General features: G+C 34.2%; 1 protein-coding gene across 2 annotated transcripts in view; it reads right to left on the bottom strand.

Moving 5' to 3' along the window:
* The window catches only part of LOC131849803 (GATA-binding factor A-like), a 99,870-nt gene extending 93,568 nt beyond the window's left edge, over window positions 1–6,302 (bottom strand). For both annotated transcript variants that reach the window (XM_059199926.1, XM_059199933.1), the window contains exon 1: window positions 6,116–6,302. The gene's annotated coding sequence lies outside the window, so the exon portion shown is untranslated. The remainder of the gene's footprint in view (window positions 1–6,115) is intronic.
* Window positions 6,303–25,972: the final 19,670 nt, after the last annotated feature.

Here is a 25,972-nt window from a genome sequence, read left to right as displayed (position 1 = left end):
TCCAATGGCTATCCGGATATACAACAAATTACCCACCCCTTTAAAGGAATTGCCATCGACACAATTTAAAATACAATTATTTAATTTATTAGTTGACAAATGTTATTACACAGTTAATGATTATATATATAAACGATGTTAACTAATTATTAGAAAACATAATATATTGACAATTCGAACTTGATATAACTTTAACATAATGAATATATAACAGTTTTATAAAAATTATTTTATTACTTTCATAATAATAATAAATGTATAAGATGTAATTTAATTGAATTGTGTAAAGAATAATAATAGATTAATTCAAATATGTATTTGCATGTCTGTAAAGACTAAAAGTGAGATCTATATAACATAAATAACCATACCATCTATTATGTACTACTTTTATAACAAATAAATTTCATTTCATTTCATTTCATAAAGAAACACTACTAACTAGGGCCAGGAAGGGAAACCGAAAGGGACAATACAAAGCAGTGACAATTTAGAATAGAATTTTGGTATTCGAAATGTAAAGCTTATAAAATAGTTATAAACCAATAAGTGGCCTGTATTCCACAATATCATATATAAAGATACATTATACGTACAAATGATGGTGGTCACTCTATTCTCCCAAATTTGAATTTAAATGTATCTGTATTATTGTAAACATGTGCAACATTTATTTGAAAAGAATACGAGCTGAGTTTCTTGTCAGTTCTTCTCATCTCGAAATCATTCCGAACTGACGGTAGATTTGATATATCATAAGAGTCTGTAATAGACCTACATGAATAAAGATATTTTGAACTAGCCGTTCTAATTTTTTTAAAATAAAAGTAGCCTACATTACTCTTTATTACATCAGCTACCTGCCAAAAAAAGCCCTGTCAAAATCGGTCCAGCCATTTCAGACATTAGCCGGAACAAACAGACCGACAGACAGATAGACAAAAATTATAAAAATAATTATTTTTGTATATACTCACATGCATGTAATAAAAAACGGTTATTACAATATTGCAAACAGACTCTCCAATTTTATTTATACGTATAGATGTATAGATAATGCTTCAAAACTATAGAAATAAATAGATATATTTGAAATGCGAGTCTGTACGTTCATATGAAAGAAGCGTGAAGTAATTTTCCTGCCAATGGCGTTGCTCAACCGGTGCTATGTAATTGGTAAATTGAGCGGAACGCTTTTTGCCGTCTGCCGTTCGCAGATAATTAATTTGATTGTTTATTGCCAGTCAGTCAGCGGCCGCGGACCGTGGATATTAAACAAAAACTCAACTGCCGCCATGTTGGCACTGTCTTCAGTTTTTTTTTTTTTATATTTAAATACATTTTTCCACAGACATATTCGTCCGTACTTTTTTTAATTTACTTTAATATTATAATATTTATTTAATTTCCACTTTTGTAACAATACACATTATGAATTCTTACACTGCATATACAATTATATGAAATCTTATTTTAACACTATTTTCAAAGTTCACTATTTGTTATAGTCCAGGTTTTGTTTAATTATTGATTGTTTAATTTCACAGTTCACTTTTTGTCGTAATTCGACAATTTTTTTTTCCCCTTCCCCTTTTTTTCCTTTTTTTTTTTTAACACTGGCACTGTCTTCAGTTTGGATTCCGTAGTCATCCGAAGTCCCCAGGAGGCTAGTGATCCGTGGAGTGGTCCCCGCGCCCAACTTCGGCGGCTCCTTCACTGGAGACCTCAGTCGGAGTACGGTCGAATGCAAATACCAACCCGCACGAAGACGTCTTTCGTGGTTTTTGGAGGAACCCCAAGGGGTTTTGGGGGGTCGGATTCGTCCAGTCCCACAGTATTCGTCCGCACCCCTTCATAAAGGCGGACGTTTCGGTACTGAAACCTATCCCCTCGTAAAAAAAATTAAAAAAAAAGTGTTCCGTAATAGCCCAAGAGCCCACGACGGCCAGACATACGTCTTATTAGTATATGTGAAAGTTCTTGTATGTGTGTCCCCAACACATAGAACGATCCCCATACATGAAACATGGATCGTGGTGCCTTTAGCAGGTAACAGGTAATAAAGGTGTAAAAATTTTCATATCAAATTCGTTATTTTAAGAAACTCCATGTTTTCATATATTGTTCGTAGCAGTATTATAACTTGCGCTGCTCATTGCCAGACACTTAGTACGGTTCCAACCCCCCGCCGGACCCTCTAAACTGTATTATTTTATGAAAAACTTACGTTATTTGAATAAAGCCGAAATTTATATATATTATTCAGAGAACTATTAAACCGTGTTTCCTAAATTGCCAGACAGTTTTATTGGTTCTATCATCTTGCCAGACGGATTGAAAGCGTATATTGGGTAACAACTAGGGTTCATGATTTCTCGAGCTTTTCAATTTCTCGGGTCTCGAGAATTCTCGAGGTTAATTTCTCGGGTCTTCTCGGGTTGTCGAGAAATTTACATTTACGTACGTTTTCTCATATTATTTGGTTCCAATAACGTCAAAAAACTCAGTGGTTTCATCTGAGATTTTGTTAAATATTGCACACTGCATTTTTTGTTAAATATTAAATATAAAATTTAACTATACAATAAATTATAAAACTTTTATTGAGTAGGTATATTTAAAAACATTATACATATTATGAATAAGAAAAATTTTATTTAAATACTGCAATATATTAGGTTCTTACATATGAAATTAGCGTTTTGTCGTATTGGCCACTTTGATCTTAAATAACTCCTCTTTGGTTAGAAATTCCAATTTCAAATTTATACGGCTATTCACTCATGCATTTGTTTTTCGAAAACCGTAGTACATATGCTTGGTTTTTTCTTTGGGTCACTCAGCTTACAAAATGAAAAACTTAAAATACTTAAAATATCGCGTCATTTACAAGTACGAGTACGAGTTCCGCTATGGCAGTAGTGCTGCAGAAACGGCTCGAAGGATTAATGATGTGTATGGTGGTGGTGTTGCAAAAGAAAACACAATGGATTTTTGGTTGCAACGTTTTCGTTCTGGAAATTTCGAACCGGCAAAGCAATTCCCGTGGGCGGCTGGAGCCCAAGGTTGGTAATGAAGAATTGAAGGCTATTGTGATAGCAGATCCATCGCAAACCACGTCCGAGTTAGTTGCAGGTTGCGGTGTTAGTGACAAAACTGTATTAATCCACTTGTAGCAAATTGGGAGGGTGAAAAAGCTTGAAAGGTGGGTCCCTCATGAATTGAGTTGACAATTCGCGTTTCGATCGACAAACGCGCGTAGACTGCTGCATTACATTAGTCAACCGGCATAAAAATAAAGGGATTTTAAGTCGAATCATTACCTGTGATGATGTGGATCTTGTATGATAATTGGAAACGCTCATCGCAATGGCTGAACCCTGGCAAACCAACCAAATCCTGCCCCAGGCGAAAATTGACCCAAAAAAAGTTACTTGCGAGCGTTTAGTGGACTAGTTCCGGTGTTGTTCACTTCAGCTTTCTTAAATCTGGCCAGATGATTACGGCAGATGTGTTTTGTCAGCAATTGAGAAACCATACTGCTTCAGGACAACGCTAGACCACACACTGCACACTGCACACTGACATTTAACAAATTAGAAGAGATTCAATTGTAATGTCTAAGACTTTACAATTGCTCCCCGGACCTTGCTCCAACAGATTACCATTTTTTTCGAAATTTGGATAACTGATTGGGACAAAATTCAAATCCGATGGGGCAGTCCAAAGTCCAAAGATTTTATTGATATGTCCAAATGTTCCCGTTCAAATGTTTTTTTCAGTAAAGGGATCAATGAAGTACCTATGAGATGGCAAAAGTGTATAAATAGCAATAGTACATAGTTTGATTAAATAAACATGTTATATTTTGAAAAAAAAAATACTTCAGGTTACTCCCTTCCAAAACACCACTTTCATATGTTAGGACATAATATTATTAATGACAAAATGTCATTGGCTGGTTATTTAGAAAAAATCTACCTTAAACTTGTAAACAAAAATATTTTCTGTAAAACAAAAACAAATACATAAAAGAAAACCTTAATATCTTGAATTATTGCGCCGCCACGCAATACAACAAACGGCAATATAATTTCTATATAGGTACTTGATTTCTCGAGTTCTCGACTTTTCTCGAGCTTGATTTCCCGGGAACAAAACCCAACGATTTCCCGGGAATTCTCGACCCGAGAATTCCCGGGAATGAACCCTAGTAACAACGACAGAAAGTAGAAGTAGACATAAATACAAGCTATATGTCCCTAAACAAAGATTGGCACTTTTTCAAATAATGTATATTGTATGGCCATAAAATTTTCAATCATCTTCCAGACAATTATAGAAATTTGAACAATGAACAATTTAAAAGTAAATTATTTAAAGAATTACTAAATAAATGTTACAAAGATAATAAGGGATTGTATTAATCATTTTAAATAAAATAATGTGATAATAATGTATTGTAATAATAATTTTAAATTTAATAATGTTATATAATAATATATTAATAATCTCAGGACAATTCACACAGCGCCATCTAGACACAAGTTAAGCTAGCTAAAGCTTGTGTTATGGGTACTAGACAACTGATACATATACATAGAACTCCATCATGCGCCATCCACCACCTTCTGTCTTTTCTCCTCTACCCAAAGGTTGTCTGGAAGAGATCGCATAAGCGATAAGACCGCCTTTTGTACCCATAATCTAAATATTGTTTTCGTTTGTATATATGTTTTTTTTGTTATTATGGTGCAATAAAGAGTAATAAATAAAAAAAATAGAATTTTTTGTAAATACATACATATTATACATAGAAAACACCCAGACCGATACAAACAATCATACTCATGAATACAAATGTTTGTGCCGTGCGAGGAATCGAACCCGCGACCATCGGAAGTAAAGAGGTGTGTTAAACCGCTCGACGACAGAGAACTTCAGTAATAGTTAAGTCTATATTTCCTCTAAAACTCGGTGCAGGGATGAAAATGTTACAGATAAGATCATGTGATCTGCCATACCATAGTAACGCGAGATATAATATCTCTTCAATCAACGTCTTGTTTAAATGACCTACACGAATAGTCTTAAAAAAAACACTCTCAAAATGTTAACCGCAACCGCATGTAGGCCAATTTGTTTTAAATAGATTAAACACTCAATTCATATACTACTACTATACATATAAATAAAATTGGAGTGTCTGTTTGTAATATTAAAATAACCGTTTTTTACTACATGCATATGAATATAATTACGGTACATACACCAAAATAGCATTTTTTACAATTTTTGTCGGTCTGTTTGTTCCGACTAATCTCGGAAATGGCTGTACCGATTTTGACGGGACTTTTTTTGGCAGGTAGCTGATGTAATGAGTGACTAACTTACTTTTATTTTAGAAAAATAAAATAATATTTCACGCGGACGTGTCGCGGAATGCGGAACAGCTAGTGAGACTTAAATTAGGAGTAGAAGACGCTCGTTGTCTAGTGGTTTCCAACCAAAAGGTCGTTAGTTCAAATCTGACCGAGACCAATGTACCTACTTGAGTTTTAATTTACATTTTTGACGGATTCTCCGGTGTATTACAAGTACTCGCCCCGGTTTCGCACGGGTGTACATGTATTATATATATATAAACCTTCCTCTTGAATCACGCTATCTATTAAAAAACTGCTTCAAAATCCGTTGCGTAGTTTTAAAGATTTAAGGGTAGGTACATACGGACATATATGACGGACAGACAGCGACAAAGACTTTGTTTTAAACTATGTAATCATATTGCTACGTAAAGAATAATATAGAATATCTCTCTCTTTACAGACAGACCGACAGTTAACACTGTAAAAAAATAAAAGATGAAAACAATCAAAGATAACTGCGAAGAAACAGATACCTGCGATGGCTATTTAGAACTGCTGCAAGAGGTAGAGCAACACGCTTCACAGCTTATAATAGTGGCTTTGTGCATCATCATCATCAGCATCATCATCATCATCTCCATACATATTACTGTTATTCATACGAGTAATGTAACGGTTATCATTTTCTTGTAGATGTGATATCAAGTACCTATCTACAGTGGATCATAAGAAAAAAAAATACTTACAAGTAATGATGCAGACTCAAACTCACTGGATTCCGTCGTAACGTATGCAAGCAGTTATCACGATAGGCAAGAACAGAGATCAGTTTTATCACAAACACAGCACTAGAGAATCGCGGTGGATCGTTATCGATTATCAGTTGAGATCATAAGATCAGATACGCTATCGGAGCGTGCGAATGGAGCAGAGCGCGCGGGTGCACTGGCGGAGCGGTGGCCGCCTCGTGGGGAGCCGCCGCCGCCGCCCCAGGGCGGGGCCGGAGCCTCCGCCCCTTTGGGAAATCGTTCACACACACGGTGATGCGCTTTTCATAAACTAGCTCTGCCCGCGGCTTCACTCGAGTGAAATTTATAACCTATATGTTATATATGTATAACGTATATTACTGGAAGTTTTTGTTAAAATCCATTTAGTAGTTTTTGCGTGAAAACGTAACAAACATCCATTCAACTTTAGCGTTTATTATATTAGTAAGACTATTTGTAACTCTGATGAAAATTGACTTTGAACAAAGTCGTATGCATACCTATACTAATTCAAATTAAAATTCAAAAATCATTTATTCATGTAGGACATTTTAGCCGCTTATGAACGTCAAGTTTTTTACATTATTATTTAATTTTTTATATATGTAGGTATATATGTAGATCCAATTGAGAAGAACTGGCAAGAAACTCAATTGAATTACTTTTTTTTAAGCCAGTTTATTTACTATGTATATTTATATAGGTGTCTATATTTAATTGAAGGGTGTAACATATGCAAATAGTAAAATTATTGAGTACAAAGCCATGTCACAGTTGTGTCTTCAAATGAATTCAAGGCATGAAGATATCCACATGGCTGTTTCTGAATATAAGTGATAGTCACCCCATTCCATCAGGTGGGCCGCCAGATTGTTATTCAGTCATAAATGAAGACGCTGGGGGCGGCGCGGCCTCGCGGGCGGGTCGGGCCGCCTTATCACAAATGGGCACCGCGCAGCGTGGATATTTATAGCGGGGTTAGTTTTCGGTTAATGGAATTAGTGCTACGTTTTTGTTTATGGTCACGCGGCGCGGCGTCGTAATCAATCGTGGGGTACTCGCCCCCGTCGCCCCCGTCGCCCCCGTCGCCCCCGTCGCCCCCGCCGCCCCGTCGCTCCACCTATCACGCCAGACAATTAATTGGTAACCCACGAATTGCTCTATATCAATCCGGACCTTAATTGATGCTGGTCATTATATTGGCTTGCGTACACCGAGATGATCTACCAGAGGGCACGTAGATACCCACGTTAGCGATTACTCGGTTACATTTGTAATTAATATTTCCTTTAAGTAAAACATGGCTAGTAACAAATATATGTCAGTAAGGAACTTATATAGTGGATAGAGAAATTTGTGGTTACCAATAAAATAATAGATTAGAAAATCATTTATTCAAATAAACTTACATTGAAGCACTTTTGAATAGTCATCACATTTTTTTTTATCGACCGCTCGTTCGGAAAGCTGTGTCATCACAAGAAGAACGAGGAAGAAACTTGCGTGTTGCTCTTTTATATAATTTTATTGTTACTTTACATTTTTAAGTTTAAGTGTGTGAATACAAACTACCAATTAGGAGTAATTCAATTAAATACTCAAATAGAATACCTAAATATTGAATATACAATCAACTGGTAAAACATTTAATAAGAGGAAATCAGTTATTACGTTATTTTATCCCCTTAGGGTGGAATTTATCAAAATCCTTTCTAGGGATGCCTACGTCATAGTAGCTTTATGCATGCAAAGTCTCAGCCCGATCGGTTTAAAGTTGACAAAGTTTCATACAAACTTTCATCCCCTATTTTATCCCCTTGGGGGTAGGAATAATCAAAATCCTTTATTAGCGGAGGCCTACGTCATAGCATCTACCTGCATGCCAAATTTCAGCCCGATCCGTCCAGTGGTGTGGGCTGTGTGTTGATAGATCACTATGTCAGTCAGTCACCTTTGAGTTATATATATTTAGATACATTTGTATCCAACATCCGCATTGTTGTCTACCGAATTCATTTTTTTTTAATGTTTCGAACACCGGAATGTCAAAAATATGAATTGTTACCAAAAGGTTTATGGAATTGGCGAAAATTTCTTGTTGAACCAACGAGCGTGTAGGTAAACGAATTTTCGGCTCTGAAAATTCAGAAAATTCTGCGTGATGTTTTTTTATAGTCTATCATTTATATATTTTCTTGGTGATTCTTTAATTTGTTTTATTATTGCTTTCGTTTTATATAATAAAATTACTATTGCTTCGCGTATAGTATATAAGAATATAACATTTATTAGAAATCGGTCAAATCATTTCTGAGGAGTATGGTAACTAACATTGTGACACGAGAATTTTATATATATTTTATGTAATTTCGCATTTTCAATTTTGACATATAGAAATTTAAACCTAAACGATGTACCCTAAAGTCTTTGGACGTGTAATTTTTAATATTCAATTCAAATCAAATTCAAAATATCTTTATTCATGTAGGTCTATTACAGACTCTTATGATATGTCAAATTTACCGTCAGATCGGAGTGATTTCCAGATGAGAAGAACTGACAGGAAACTCAGCTCGTATTCTTTTCATATAAATGTTGTACATGTTTACAATAATACAGATACATTTAAATTCAAATTTGAGAGAATAGAGTGACCACTAGCATATGCTATTGCAAAAGCAAATAATCTAATTAGTGTTCGCAACCCAAACAGCAGATTTATATAATATACAAGATGTACACGCGACTTCATCCGCGTGGAATTTAACTTTATTTTTCTAAAATAAAAGTAGCCTAAGTTACTCCTTATTACATCAGCTACCTACCAATAAAAGTTCCGTCAAAATCGGTCTAGCCATTTCATTAGCCGGAACAACTACTGCAAAAAGCAAATAGTCTAGTCAGTGTTCACAACAAGAACAGACCAAACAAACAGCACCCGTTCACGAGTATGACAGATGACTAAAACTATCTACTTTCACACACAAAAAAAATCAGCACTATGCAATCAGCTAATTTGCAATTTAAAAAAATAAAATAAAAATAATCTACTCTCCAAAACACAACCAAATTAGTGCTGGTTGGTAGTTTGTATTCACACGTTTAGACTTGTAATTGTAAACTTACAAGGATTATTTAAAAGAGCAACACACAAGTTTCTCGCTCGTTCTTCTTGTGATGAGACAGCTTTCCGAACCAGCGGTAGATGAATAAATTGTTATGACTATTCAAAAGTGCTTAAATTAAGTTTATTTGTTTTAAGCACTTTTGAATTTGTTTATTCTATTCACAAAAGATCACTATGCAATCAGCTGATTTGCAATTTTAAAAAGTAAAATAAAATAAATTGTTATATCAATACTGGTCTCAATTTACTAATGCTAATATAATTACAGTATTAGACTGAAAACAGAGTTCCCACGGCGTAATTGCATTTCGCAGTACTCTAAACAAAGTCTTTGTCACGACCGAGTAGAGGATTAACTTGCCTATACTCATAACATTTGCTATTATTCACCAATAGAGCTGTATGATAATCTTTCTAAAGTCCAACCACTCCATTGTTCCCGTCAAGACGTATGGGGCGGCGGCGCTTCTCTGGTCAGCGATAACAAAGGTGCAGTAGTCATTGTTACCTCGCTACTGATAACGTTCTTGGAAAATATACACTAAAAAGTAAGAGGAATTTAGAAATGTACAAATTACTCGAATGTAGGTTGTAACGTTTTTATTGTTCAACTAGCTAGTCGTCCCGGCTTCGCACCGGTATTCATGTATAATTATAATCTCAGGACAATTCACACAGCGTGATCTAGACCCGAGTTAAGCTAGCTAAAGCTTGTGTTATGGGTACTAGACAACTGATACAAATACATAGACATTTTTTTTCGTAAATACATGTTATACATAGAAAACACCCAGACCGATACAAACAATCATACTCATGAATTAAATGGTTGTGCCGTGCGAGGAATCAAACCCGCGACCATCAGACGTAAAGCGGTGTGCCCGACCGCTGGACCACCGAGGTCGTCAATGTATTCTATATATAAACATTCCTCTTGAAGCACTCTGTCTATAAAAAAAACCGCTTCCAAATCCGTAGCGTAGTTTTAAAGATTTAAGCATACATAGGGATAGACAGACAGCGACAGCGACTTTGTTTTATACTATGTAATGATAGTAAAAATATGACACCACAGGGAGAAGTGAGTCAAGTTTTTTATTGGATGATTAACTCAACTAAACTAAAAATCAACAAAATTATTTATAAGAGCAACACGCAACTTTCTTGCTCATTCTTCTTGTAGTGAGACAGTTTTGCGAATGAGCGGTAGATTGAAGAAAATGTGATGACTATTCAAAAGTGCTTCAATGTAAGTTTATTTGAATAAATTATTTTCTATTCTATTAAGGTTTCTTAAGGGTCGGCAACGCGCATGTGACACCCCTGGTGTTTCAGGCGTCCATAGGCTACGGTAACCATTTACCATCAGATAGGCCGTATGCTTGTTTGCCACCTACGTGGTATAAAAAAAAAATCTATTATACAGCAGGGTGATAAGATGAGTCTGAGGTTAGGTCGTTTAACCCCATCGTGACCGATTCACCAGTGAACCATGATGGTTTCCAAAGGGACCGCGTGGATGTCGACTTAACCAGATAGATTGTTAGTAATGAGGTTTCCAGTCTTTATTACTAACTAGCTTTTGTTCGCGGCTTCGCTTGCGTTAAGAAGTATTATTATTAGGTATGGTTTTTGCGGCTTTACAGTACTTTTATCCCCTTAGGGGTGGAACTTATCAAATCCTTTCTTAGGGGATGCCTACGTAATAGTAGCTTTATGTATGCAAAGTCTCAGTCCCATCAGTATAAAGTTGACAAAGTTACATACAAACTTTCATCCCCTATTTTATCCCCTTGGGGGTAGAATTAATTAAAATCCTTTCTTAGCGGATGCCTACGTCATAACATCTACTTGCATGGCAAATTTCAGCCTGATCCGTCCAGTGGTTAATCTCTGAAATGGCTGGACGGATTTTGACGGGACTTTTTTTGGCAGATAGCTGATGCAATAAGGAGTAACTTAGGCTAGTTTTATTTTAGAAAGTTAAATTCCACGCGGACGAAGTCGCGGGAACAGCTAGTACATAATATAATTACATACTGCACAGTATCAACAGCCGTACCTTTTTTGAGTTTGCTAAAAATAAACTGCACTTTATTTATTGCTGACCGAGACATACATATATATATATTACACATACTGTTAGCTTGTGACACATAAGTTCATTATTAATAACAGACTGACCGAGGTAAACAGGGCCATAATATATATTTATAACTACCAAAATAATCAACAGTACCTACAAATTCAAATTCAAAAATCATTTATTCATGTAGGACATTTTAGCCGCTTATGAACGTCAAATTTTTATATTAAATTTTTTTCCATAATATAAATTTTAACTACCAAAATAATCAACAGTACCTACAAATTCAAATTCAAAAATCATTTATTCATGTAGAACATTTTAGCCGCTTATGAACGTGAAATTTTTTATATTAAATTTTTTTCCATAATATATATTTGTAACTACCAAAATCAACAAAATCAACAAGATCTACGGGGAGGGGGGGGGGGAGGGGATCGTTAGTAATGTAGAGTAATTATTAAATTAATAGCAATGTACCATGTCAGGTTGACCTCCACGTGGTTCCTGTCCCTGGAAACCATCGTGATAAGTTCCTGGTGTATTTATTACGATGGGCTAACCGACCTGACCTCATGCTCATCTTATCCTCCACTGGTGCCCCGCCAGCGTAAACCGTTAGCGCAGGCGGGTCCATCATTCCATTGTTATCCATAAAAAAAAATAAGATCTACGTAACTGTACTGGAAGAAAAATTGTTACTCGAAGACTATGAATATTATGATTGTTCTTTATATGTATCACTAGCTGTTCCCGCGACTTCGTCCGGTAAAGTGACCTTGACAAAATAATGAAAAAATATTTAGTAATCTAACCCAATGAAAAAGTTTCATCGTTCTAAATTCAAAAATGAAAATTTCCATACAGAATTCTATACAACTCAATCAACAGTCTAAAAAATTAGTTTCAAGCTTCTAGCTTTGAAAGTGACGATACTTCCATACAATCATCACCCCTTGCAACGCCTTACAATTCTATTTCTTTATTTATATTTATTCACCGACCCAAAAATAAAATTCAGACTTCTAGCTTTAAAAATGACGATACTTCCATACAACCTAACATAGTATAAAACAAAGTCGCTGTCGCTGTCTGTCCGTTCCTATACTTATGTAAATCTTTAAAAGTACTCAACGGATTTTGAAGCGGTTTTTTTAATGAATAGAGAGATTCAAGAGGAAGGTTTATATATATAATACATGTACACCCGGGCGAAGCCGGGGCGAGTAGCTATTTACATAGTATAAAACAAAGTCGCTGTCGTTGTCTGTCCGTCCCTATGTATGCTTAAATCTTTAAAACTACGCAACGGATTTTGAAGCGGTTTTTTTAAATAGATAGAGTGATCAAGAGGAAGGTTTGTATATATAATACATGTACACCCGTGCGAAGCCGGGGCGAGTAGCTTTGTCATCAATATAAATTTGTAATTTCTCATGTCAAATGAACTGCATTTTTAAGAGAAGTACGCATAAATTGTTTTTTTTTATTATAGTTATTCAGACTTTCTTATATAAGTTTTCTTTTATTGCTTTTTATACTATATCTAGTTCATGGTCGACTGCTTGCTTCCTCTAATCTTTTCCACTCTGTTCTGTCTTGTGTGATCCTGGTGCATAGCTTCCCTGCTGTTCTAACTTTGTCTCTATTTTAATAGTTTTAATATTTCATTCACAAATTGTTTAGTGATTGGAAATCATGTGTAAAAGTCAGAGAAATGAGTCCCCTGATGACTGGCCACGAGGGAGGGGGAAGGACAACGTTGATTGTTATCTGTAGCAGCCTGTTAGATATCGTCGGCAGGGCGCCGGCTCCCAGCGACTGCACTCTGACGTAACTGATAACTAAATAATTAACTCGTGGACGACTGATAAGCACATGTCAAAGCAGATGCTCGCCATTATGAGAGCAGAGAATGATCATAAACTAGTTGTGACGCAGGTATGTAGGGGAGTTGTCATACGTGAAGTTCATTGTTGCACTTGTACGTATTCCAGACCAGATTTTGTGCATCTTAAATCTATCTCTACTAAATTTAGTCTAGCACACCGCTTTACGTCCGATAGTCGCGGGTTCGATTTCTAGCATGGCACAAACATTTGTATTTATGAGTATGATTGTTTGTATCTGTCTGGGTGTTTTCTATGTATAATATGTATGCATTTAGAAAAAAATTGCTATGTATTTGTATCAGTTATCTAGTACCCATAACACAAGCTTTAGCTAGCGTAACTTGGGTCTAGATGGCGCGGTGTGAATTGTCCTTAGATTATTATTATTATATATAAATAGTATTTGGTGTTTCTGTTTGTAATAATGAATATAAATACGGTACATACACCAAAACACATTTTTTTCTGTCTGTCTGTCTGTAGAGAAACCAATAATGCTTTGTTTTATTAATATATCAGGACATCATGACAAACAATTTTTATAGTCCCCCAAATGGTAAGTGCTAAACATGGGTTCAACAACATTTTTTATACAACGACGGTGGCAATCAAGCATACGGCGTATCTGATGGTAAATGGTCACCGCAACCTATGAACATCTGAAACACCAGGGATGTCACATACGCATTTAAGAAACCTTAACATACCCTTGAAAAACCCCATGCTGTAGTTCTCGACTCTTAAGGAACCTTAATATACCCTTCTTGAAAAACCCCATGCTGAGAAAACCTCTGCAGGTAGTTCATTCTACCATCTCACACGTACACGGAAGAAAGCTCCTCAAAAGCTGCACTGTCCGAGACCACTAAGGTTCTAGCGTGTGGGATGAATCAGACTTCACACAAATATGATATTACGTCATACACAATACGCAACATATGTTTATGTGCACCAAAATATTAATTTAAAAAAATATTCTCTGTCTGTCTGTCTGTTCTTGATAATCTAAGAAATGGCTGAACCGATTTTGACGGGATGGGACCGAGATAGTTAATGTTATATGGAGTTTCTTAGGCTACTTTTGGTTTAGAAATATTAATACTTAAAATTCTGTCTTCCCTCGCCTATGTCACTTCCAACAGTACTTATTGTTAGAATAATCATAGTAGGCACTGGTCTGCTCTTATCACTACGACTGATTTAATCTTATTGTGTTTTTATATTTGAGCCTAAATAAATTAGTGCTGGTTGGTAGTTTGTATTCACACGTTTCGACTTGTAAAATGTGAACTTACAAGGATTGTTTAAAAGAGCACCACACAAGTTTCTTGCTTATTCTTCTTGTGATGAGACAGCTTTCTGAATAAGCGGTAGATTTAAAAATAAATTGTTGACTATTCTAAAATGTTTACTTTAAGTTTATTTGGATAAATGATTTGCTATTCTATTCTATTCTATAAAATTCCTTTATAATAATATGTGCTGAGACTGAAAATTATTAGGAAGCAATTTCGAAATTATCAAATGTTGTAGTAAGTTTGTTATTTTTTCTTATATATATTCTGTATTTACAAAAAAACATATCTAAGTATTTATATCAGTTGTCTAGTACCTATAACACAAGCTCTGGATACCGTGGTACTAGATGGCGCTGTGTTAATTGTCCAGAGTTATATATTTATTCTTTGTAAAAAATCTTATTATAAAATTGAAGAATTTATAAATGATAATAATGTTTTTGTAGAAAATATCTAACTTAAAATTCATAACGTTGACAATGTATCTGATTGAACAGAGATTAAGTGCGGTTTCTATGTTTATTGTCGCATACTTAGTTGTTAATTAAATATAAGTAATTCAATATTTATTTAAAAGAGCAACACAGAAGTTTCTTGCTTATTCTTCTTGTGATAAATCTGCATTCCGAATAAGCGGTAGAAAAAAAAAACTTGACTATTCAAAAGTGCTTATATTAAGTTTATTTGAATAAAGATTATTTCTATTTCTATTTCTATTATAACAATTGATACATTTGTACTGAATAACTAAATATCGAAATAAACTATTTTCTGGATACGTTGATAGAGACTATAGCACATTATATGGAATCATTAGGCGGATCACACTGGCGAACACATCAGCGGTTGCTTTGTTGATTCCACTATTTCATGATCCGATAAAAAAGGAATAAAGGGTCGCAACCTAAACGCAGGAATGTTGTAGATTTTTGTTTTAGGCGGGCGCCGGCGCCGGCCGCATTAGTGGACGCTCGCAAGCGACAACGGTTACACATTAGCCCCTCGCCGCTCCACACGCGCACCCCTAACGACGTATCCGCTCACCCTTCACAACCAAACACCAACTGTAGCGTCAACCAACAAAGTGCATTTTCGAATGTAACGATTGATTACATTTTTTCTTTTTCACCAAATTCCAATTTTGAAGATACATTTCAGAGAGTCGTACGTTTTAAATTGAGCAATGGATTTTGAACTCAAGGTTCACGAATTAGAGTGGAATGTTGTGATGAGTAAGAGAGCAGCGCCGGACGCGTCTCCCGCCCACTTATCGAGTGGACAATTTAAGCGATACGTGTATACGAGTCATATATCAGAGGCAGCCGTCTGGTCCGGCGGCCGTCCATCGTCCGGGGACCAGAGTGGGACCCTCGCTGGCTCCTCCGCTAATGAACGACTGATTGCGACGCGCCATCCCGTCCGAGCCTTCAAGACCTTTACTTTATGTTACAACGATGCATTAAGCTAAGCTAAGCTGGTATTGAACTTAAAAATGTAAACTTACAACAATTACTCAAAAGAGGAACACGCAAGTTTTTTGCTTTTTCTTCTTGTGATGAGACAGATGGCCTAATGAGTGTCAGATAAATATCAAAAATACTTAAATTATTCGAAAGAGCAACACACAAGTTTCTTGCTGTTTCTTCTTGTGATGAGATAGTTTTCCGAATTAGCGTCACGTAAAAAAATAACAATTTTCAAAAATGCTTACATTTAAATTTATTTAATGTGAAGTCACAAGAATTTATTCAAGAAATGCAACACGTAAGTTTCTTGCTAGTTCTTGTTGTGATGGGACAGTTTTCCGAATGAGTGTCAGATAAAAAATAATGATTTTGAAAAATGTTTAAATTAAAGTTTATTTAAATAAATCTTGTTTAACCTATTCTAAGCTGCTTGTGGGGACTGATCTGTTCGGTTTGACACCGATGAGACTATTCTTTTGACAAAAATGCAATAGCATATGCTGGAGGTACTCGATTCTCCCAATTTTGAATTAAAAAATGTATCTGCATTTTTGTAAATATATACGAACTCACGGTACGGTCTTAACACGAATAATTTTATGTGCAAATAAAGGTAAACCTATTTCGAAAAAAAATAACTCATTTGAAATTCAAAAAATAAGAGATGAGTTCCTTGGTAGTTCTTCTCAGCTCGAAAGTACTATGAAATGACGGTAGATTTGATATATCATAATATTTTTGTAATAGACAATGAATAAGTATATTCTGATTTGATTTGATTTTATATTTATAACTCTTACATATCTAGATTTCCTATAAATTGTACACTTAGATTTAATATAATAATAATAATCTCAGGACAATTCACACAGCGCCATCTAGACCCAAGTTAAGCTAGCTAAAGCTTGTGTTATGGGTATTAGATAACTGATACATATACATAGAATTTTCTTTGTAAATACATACATAATATACATAGAAAACACCCAGACCGATACAAACAATCATACTCATGAATACAAATGTTTGTGCCGTGCGAGGAATCGAACCCGCGACTATCGGACGTAAAGCGGTGTGCTAGACCGCCAGACAACTGAGGTTGTCAAAGCTTTAGTTTCAAAGAATTAAACAGTACTGTATATTCAATTACCTTTATTTATTCATGCTTAAATATTTATTTATATACTTCGTAAAGCAACTAAAAGTATGTAATATACTCGGTACTTTGGTAAATTACTTTCAGTTTCTATATATAGATATAGTTATAAAATAATCGTTAACAATCTATTATTACTAACGATTGTTATTTGTAAACTGTCGTTTCGCAATACATTTATGAAAATATCATGTATGCCAGGAAGAATATAGACAGTTTCAAAAGAGTTAGTGATTGCACTAATAAAAGCTTACGTAACAATAACAAACTAATTTTACATAAATGTCGTTTAACTAAAGTTAGTAATTCGTTTTATAGCAATTGCTTAAGGTTTTACAACAAAATACCAGAGTCTGTTATAAATCTGCCTGAAAAAAGATTTAAATGTCATATAAAATAGTTCCTTTGCAAAAAAGCTTACTCTAAAATTGAAGAACTTGTTAACAATAATAATAATAATAAAATTTTTATAGAAAAACTTAAAATCCATAGCACTGACAATATTATCTGATTACACTAATAATGAGTGCGTAGCGATTTCTATGTTGATTATCGCATGCCTCTTACTTGTTATACTGTAATTATTTATATATAAAAAACATCTATTAAAAAGAGCAACACACAAGTTTCTTGCTCATTCTTCTTGTGATGAATCTGCATTCCGAATGAGTAGTAGAATCAATATATGACTATTCAAAAGTGCTTGTAATGAGTTTATTTGAATAAAGATTATTTCTATTTCTATTATTTCTACTTTTTAATGCGAAAAATGGGTTGTAAGGGGTTCAAAGTGGAGCTACAAGGTTATCTTCTGCGTGTAAGGTTATATTGTCCGTACATTGAGCTAATATCATCATCATCATCAGCCCACTTCAGTCCACTGCTGGACATAGACCTCTCCCAAGGCCCGCCACTTGGTACGATCTTCAGTCCTTCTTTTCATGGGAGGAATTTCCCCATAATCACCACGCATGCAGGTTGGCGATCGCAGTACATGGTTTCTCGCACCGATGACGCTGCTGCCCATCATCAGTCTGTGGGTTTTGAAACTGTGTACGTATTCTATATGTTCACAAAAATCTTTACCTATTTCCAAAAAAAACAGCAATATTTTTTGACAGCGATTTAAAGACAAACTTGCTGTCGCCAAGTATCATTTAGAAAAAGTCAATAGGTCTTTTATGGGAATGGGTATAAAAATTTACAATAAGATACCAAAGGATATGTTGGAATTACTCTTAAATAAATTCAAAATATCTGTTAAATCATATTTACTGAGCAAAGCCTATCACTCACTAAACGATTACTTGAATGACGAGCGTGCATGGCAATAGTTGTTCATGCACGGGATTTTCATTTAATGTTAGAAATAGACATATACATAAATATACATTTTAAAGAAAATGGATTTAAAATATAAATATTTTTTTTTTTATTAATATGTTTTACGGCTCTGGATACAAGTCCTTTTTAGCCCAACTTAAAGTTACAATATAAATTACAAAAATTTAAGTCAATGTCAAATAATAATAAATGTCAAATATTGTTTCTATGTTCTAACGAACTTATTAAAAAAGGAAAACTTAAAAACAATCACAATCTGTTGAGTTTCTTGCCAGTTCTTCTCAATTAGATCTATAATACATACCGAACAAATAAAAAAATTGACGTTCATAAGCGGCTAAAATGTGCTATATGAATAAATGATTTTTGAATTTTGAGTTGAATGGTTACACGCCATTTACCAGTCGTCAGAGCCACGTCTGTTGTTTAGCAGGATGTACCACGAGCTGGTGGGGTTGACTTGGAAGTCAACCCCACCAGCTCGTGCAAACACCACCCCAGAGCTCCAGCACTGGGGTGGTGTTTGCGCTCCCTTACATCCCTTGCAAATATAGTCTTATTGAAAATTCGTATTCTGGCCTGCCCACAAGACAGGCCCAGCCTAGTGTCAATAACTAATGTTAACTAATGAAATATAATGACCACGTAGGGTTGCCAACCATACTTTATAATAACGTATCCTACTTTATTTCTAGTAACTATACTTTATACTTTTCATACAAATAATGTACATATGCAAAAATACTGTATTTTCAACCTTTACTGTGATGCGTAAAACAAAATACTCATGGGTACTTAACGACTTATAATTACCTACTGAACGAAATGTTTGATGTCCATTGTAGTGTTAATAGCACACAAAAATACCTTTTTAAAGCAATAAAAAAAATTGAAAAAACATTTTATTTTCTATCAAAACCAATTTATACGTTCTTATTTTGTCAAATAAAGTTGGCAACCCTATGACCACGTGAAACAATTTGTAAATACTAATCAAAATATATATATATAAATCAAAGGTGACTGACATAGTGATCTATCAACGCACAGCCCAAACCACTGGACGGATTGGACTGAAATTTGGAATGCAAGTAGATGTTATGACGTAGGCATCCGCTAAGAAAGAATTTCCATTAATTCTACCCCCAAGGGGATAAAATAGGGGATGAAAGTTTGTATGAAACTTTGTCAATTTCAAACCGATCGGGTCGGGCTGAGGCTTTGCATGCATAAAGCTATTATGACGTAGCTATCCCTTAAGAAAGGGTTTTGAAAAATTCCACCCATAAGGGGATAAATTAACGCGAGCGAAGCGAAGCAAAACCTAGTTAAATTATAAATACTATACATAAGAAGATTTTAGGGCATTCACGATAACTAATCATTTAGACACAATAACAAATATGTTTTTTTTATTTAATAACTTTCTATTTATGTAGTCTAGTTTTAACAAAATAATCGTAAGAGTCCAAAATTTACTACAATAGTAATTATAGGCGTAGTACCTATAAACGTATATATATTTTTTTTTAAATAAAAATAGCTTTAATAGCTTTAATATCTCTCCTGAAAAATAACAGTCCTAAATATAAATACCGTTAATAATATAAATATACTGTTAATAATATAAACTAAATATCAAATATATTTAGTTTTTATACATAACTAGTTAATAGCTATCTATTAAAAAAAACCGCTTCAAAATCCGTTGCGTAGTTTTAATGATTTAAGCATACATAGGACTTTGTTTTATACTATGTAATTATGTATCAAAGATAACAGATAGAAAATTACATCGTGTATTGCTTTTAGTCTTCCAACTGCATTCCAACGCGGGCGGTATTAGAGCGACATCTGTTGTGTTGCTTTTGAACTATCGTTGGTGAAAGAAAAAGTATCTTGCTTCTAAATGTTTTGCTTACCATTACATACAACATAAGAATAATGTGGCTATTTAAGACTTTAGCTAGGTATTCTTTTAGTATATAATATTTCACTAATTTTATATGTAATTAAAATCAATAATTTAACTATGTAACTATATCAGATAAGTTAAGTAAAGTTGTTACTAAATAATTTATCAATACAGCGCCATCTATATTGTAAAGCATACACAATTTGAAACTTATTCTTAGTTTTACACGCACAATGTAGATGGCGTAACGAGTCTAATGTTATATGACATTTTTAGAATGTATTTAAAAAAAAACAAATATTGAAGAAAATTAGCGATAAATATCATTCTTAGATATCTTAATAATATTATAAACGCGCGTTTGTGAGTATGGATGTTTGTTACTCTTTCACGCAAAAGGTATTGGCCGGATTTTGATGAAACTTTACAGTAATATAGCATATGCGTCAGAATAATGTATAGGCTATATTTTTTATTGAAAGTTAAGGTGGTGAAACCTCGGTCACAGCTAGTTTTTTCATATTTTTTTAATAAAGAAACTGAAATACACAGATTGAGAAATATCATCAAAAGGTAAGGCAATGAAGGGGATTCTTCTGGAATCCATCATGATATCCAGAAGATTCCTGGTGTATTAGCCACAATATTCTAACTGACCTAGAGTTGCCAACCGTCCTGTTTTCCCAGGACATGTCCTAGTTTTTGAAGTGTCCTGGTAAGTTCTGAATAGTTATTTGTCAGCGTCCTGGGTTATTAAAACATGCGCGCCTCTTAATTACTGATATTCAACAGTATAATTTTATCAAATACGTTTTATTAAAACCTGATTATATTAATTACTTGAATTTTACTACACATTAATATAATAATTGTAACACTGTTACTGCGTTCTGTTTTTAAACTGGATAGTCCTGGTTTATTAAACTTTCAATCCTGGTTTTTTAAATTTGGGCTTGGCAACCATAAACCTGATCTCATGCTCATCTTATCATCCTCCACAGATGCCCGCGTGTACCGTCAGCACGGGCACCATTCCATTTTAAACCATTAAAAATCTAAAAGAAAATGGTAGTTTCCTTACAGCAATAAAGATACCAAAAGAAATTATAATATCTATGTATAATATGTATGTATTTACAAAAAAAAAACTATGTATATGTATCAGTTGTCTAGTACCCATAACACAAGCTTTAGGTAGCTTAACTTGGGTCTAGATGGCGTTGTGTGAATTGTCCTGAGAAAAGAAAAAAAAAAAAAAGAAATTACTATACAAAAGTGCTTATATTAAGTTTATTTGAATAAACATTATTCTTTTCTATTCTTCTCCTTATTTGATTCGCTCTTGTCAGAACAGTTGTGGTCATTACGTAGTAGAGTGAGAGGCAGATGTCAACCGCCGTACAACAGCTCGCCACTTCTCCCTACTCGCTGCCGTTCTGGTGCCCTCGTGGAGTGGACCGCCTACTGCTGCTTTGACCTGGTTGGTCCATCGCATGGGTGATCGTCCACGAGATCTAGTGCCGTACTCTACCCTGTACGACAAGGCGCTCTATGGATGAGTTGTTTCTACGCGAGACGTGATCAAAGAAGGAAGCGCGATTGTGTTAACATACATATATATAACATACGTATATAGTGTACATAGACGCTGTTTGATCCCGAGTTCTTTTGGAAACGTTTGTTCTGACTTCAGTCCACGACATTCGACCTTTTTCTTTTCTATTTCACGCATGGACCACGTCTCCGCACCGTACAGAAATATGGGGAACACGAGAGTACGAACTAGTCTCGTCTTCGTGATTTTTTTATTACTTGATTGTAAATTTTAAAGTCGGTACAGTAGTTAATGACGCGTCTGGTAGACGCTAGCCATCGGGCGGACCTTATGTTTGTTTACTTAACAGTACTATTGTAGTAATATAAAAAAATGTTTAACTTAACTATATTATGAGCCAAACCACATCTAAGATGAAGGTTGTTTAAATGCAGAAAAATGTGCGTATGTTTTATTATTTTCTATACATATTAATAATTGGAGATGTTTCTCTTCAATAGAAATAGAAATAGAAATAATCTTTATTCAAATAAATTCATTACAAGCACTTTTGAATAGTCATATTTTGATTCTACCACTCATTCGGAATGCAGATTCATCACAAGAAGAACGAGCAAGAAACTTGTGTGTTGCTCTTTTTAATAGATGTTTTTTTTTATATAAATAATTACAGTATAACAAGTAAGAGGCATGCGATAATCAACATAGAAATCGCTACGCACTCATTATTAGTGTAATTAGATAATATTGTCAGTGCTATGGATTTAAAGTTTTTCTATAAAAACAGTATTATCGTTAACGAATTCAAATCAATTTTATAGTATATTCTATGTATTTCTATATAAAGTTGTAAATAAAAATTATTCCATAGGCCACAGTTATCTACGAATTAGGAAAACCCACCCCGTGTGTTATGAGGGAAGGAAGGGAATTATTACAAACGCCATAAGTATGTAATTATTAAATTTTATTACAAATAATTATATTCTGGTTCTTTGTAAACTTATCTAATTTATACTTAATCGACTATACATTTACATGTAAGTACATGTTTATATAAATCTACACACACTGCATGTACAAAGCTGATAAAAAGACACACCACAGACACAGAGACAGCAACAATTTCTATATATATATATATATATATATACTAGCTGTAGTAGCTATAGTCGCAAACAAAGTCCGGGACTTGGAATTTAAGTTTATTTTTCTAAAATAAAAGTAGCCTAAGTTACTCCTTATTACATCAGCTACCTGCCAATAAAAGTCCCGTCAAAATTGGTCCAGCCGTTTCAGAGATTAGTCGGAACAAACAGATGGACAGATAAAAATTGTAAAAAATGTCTTTTTGGTGTATGTACCGTGTTTATATTCATATGCATGTAGTAAAAAACGGTTATTTCAATATTACAAACAGAGACTCCAATTTTCTTTATATGTATGTATAGATAAATCGTAGTAGCTACTATATCACTCTTATTAGCTTTGATGGCAGAAAAGTTATTTACCGGTAGCAAATATTTGTGTGCAGTAAAATATTAATGTTACTATATTTTATTAACAATCCTAACATTTTATATTATCAAGTAGGAACTCCAAATTGTTATTTAGTTACAAACAAATACCACTTTATGTATTACTACTCGCTCCGGTTTAGCACGGGTGTACATGTACCTATTATATATATAAACCTTCCTCTTGAATCACTCTATCTATTAAAAAAAACCGCTTCGTAATCCGTTGCGTAGTTTTAAAGATTTAAGCATACATAGGGACAGACAGCGACAGCGACTTTATTTTATACTATGTAATGATATGGACAACTATTACCTTCGACTATGACTCCGAATGGAATCTTTTATTTTTATAAAATAAATACAATTTCTAAAATATTATTAGTCTAAATTACTCCTAAAATATTAGCTACCTGCGAGTGAAAGTCCAGTCAAAATTAGTTCATCCGTTTCAGAGATTAGTAAGAACAAAGTTACTGACAAAAAATGTTGAAATAAATTTTTGGAATAATTTTATTTTAACACATTATAAATTACAGCTTTTCACTAAATATATATAAAAATATGTACTTTTATATGAATTTAGTGGACAATGTTTAATTCGATATTACAAACAGATACCTCAACTTTATTTATACATATTGACATGCACGCAACACGCAGTGCAGTATCCTGATATCTGTGGGTGATACTCATCGCTATACACAAACAGAATCTCGTTAAATAAATTATTAAATTCGTAAAAACAGTACTTATAATAGTTAAAGACTCTTTCACATATTGCTAACCAACTTCCGAGATAAATCATCAAATATATATATATATATATATATATATATATATATATATAAAAGCGTATATGTTGACTGTGTATTCCACACTATACAATAATATTAATTATTATTCCCACGGCAAACATCAAGAGATTGTCATAAAAAACTATGTTTACCAGAAAATCTTTAGATCTTATAGATTTTTTTACTTAACATATTTATTTATTTTGTTTAATTCCACTAGCATTAGCATGGATGTCACCACTAATATATAATATGATCAAACAGCGAGTGGCAAACAGTCAACACTAGGCTTCCAAGATATATCCGAACTCTATTATATATCTGGCTAGCTGTTCCCGCGACTTCATCCGCGTGGAATTTAACTTCATTTTCTAAAATAAAAGTAGCCTAAGTTACTCCTTATTACATCAGCTACCTGCTAAAAGAAAGCCCGTCAAAATCGGTCCAGCCATTTCAGAGATTAGCCGACAAACAGACAGAGAGATAAAAATTATACAAGATGTTATTTTTTTATAGAAGATTTATACATATAAGTCTGTATCTATAAGATTTTTATACAAACAGACTTATATGTATAGATGATGCCTCATTCAGAGGCAAAACTGGTAGAGATATTGAGTGGATAACATATATAGCAGTAAATATAATTTACTTTCGTTCCGATCGCAGTTGCACGTTGCATACAAACTTACTTAGCAACAATACTTATTTTAAATGTGATGGATTATACTTTTCCTTCTTAAATCAATGTGCCTAATAAAAACACGTCGCAAAATGGAGTAAGTAGAGTCAGTACTGACTCTACAGACATTTTGCGTTGTGCATTTATGTGATCACCAATAGAGAAAGTCGTAACGCTTACAGGAGAGATGGTCAAGTTTCCGCACTGAATATTTGTGGTCTCACACATGCTAATGGTAGTTGAATTAAATAAAATAATACAAATCCAATGAAATGGGTTTCTGCAATATAACACCAGATTCGATAAAACATGAACACAATTTTTATATTTTTTTCTCTATAATCCTTTTTTAAAGTACATATACACAATGTTATTTTGAAGCTGCTACATGTATTTGAAAGGCTTTTTCCTACATGTATTTGGCTGCATTAGTAACCCGACATTGTGTTGAAGAAGGATCGTGGCTTTGGGACGCTAGGAGTCTGGTTTACTACCAGAGTATTTGACGACCTTGGTGGTATAGCGGTCCAGCACACCGCTTTATATCCAATGGTCGCGGGTTCGATTCCTCGCACGGCACAAACATTTGTATTCACGAGTATGGTTGTTTGTATCGGTCTGGGTACTTTCTATGTATAATATGTATGTATTTACGAAAAAAAAATATATCTATGTATTTGTATCAGTTATCTAGTACCCATAACACAAGCTTTAGCTAGCTTAACTTGGGACTAGATGGCGCTGTGTGAATTGTCCTGAAAAAAAAAAAGAGTATTACCTTGTACTCACGCCTTCACTAAGGCAACCTAAAATATACGTATTTATAACAGATATATAATAGATAACAATATCTCTATGATTGAACATAATTAGACACCTTGTTTATATGGAGATATAAGCTCGTATATCGGTCAAGATGGATAGCAACTAGTGAAATTATCCAACGCTACTATACATAACTTATAAATAAAAATAACAGCTGTTTACAGCTTGATTTG

This window comes from Achroia grisella, unplaced genomic scaffold (assembly GCF_030625045.1).
Source record: "Achroia grisella isolate CSIRO2021 unplaced genomic scaffold, CSIRO_AGI_Agris_v1 utg1112, whole genome shotgun sequence".
NCBI classification, from domain to species: Eukaryota; Metazoa; Arthropoda; class Insecta; order Lepidoptera; family Pyralidae; genus Achroia; species Achroia grisella.
Note: the sequence above shows the minus strand (reverse complement) of the source record. Positions and strands in the feature narration are given on the sequence as shown.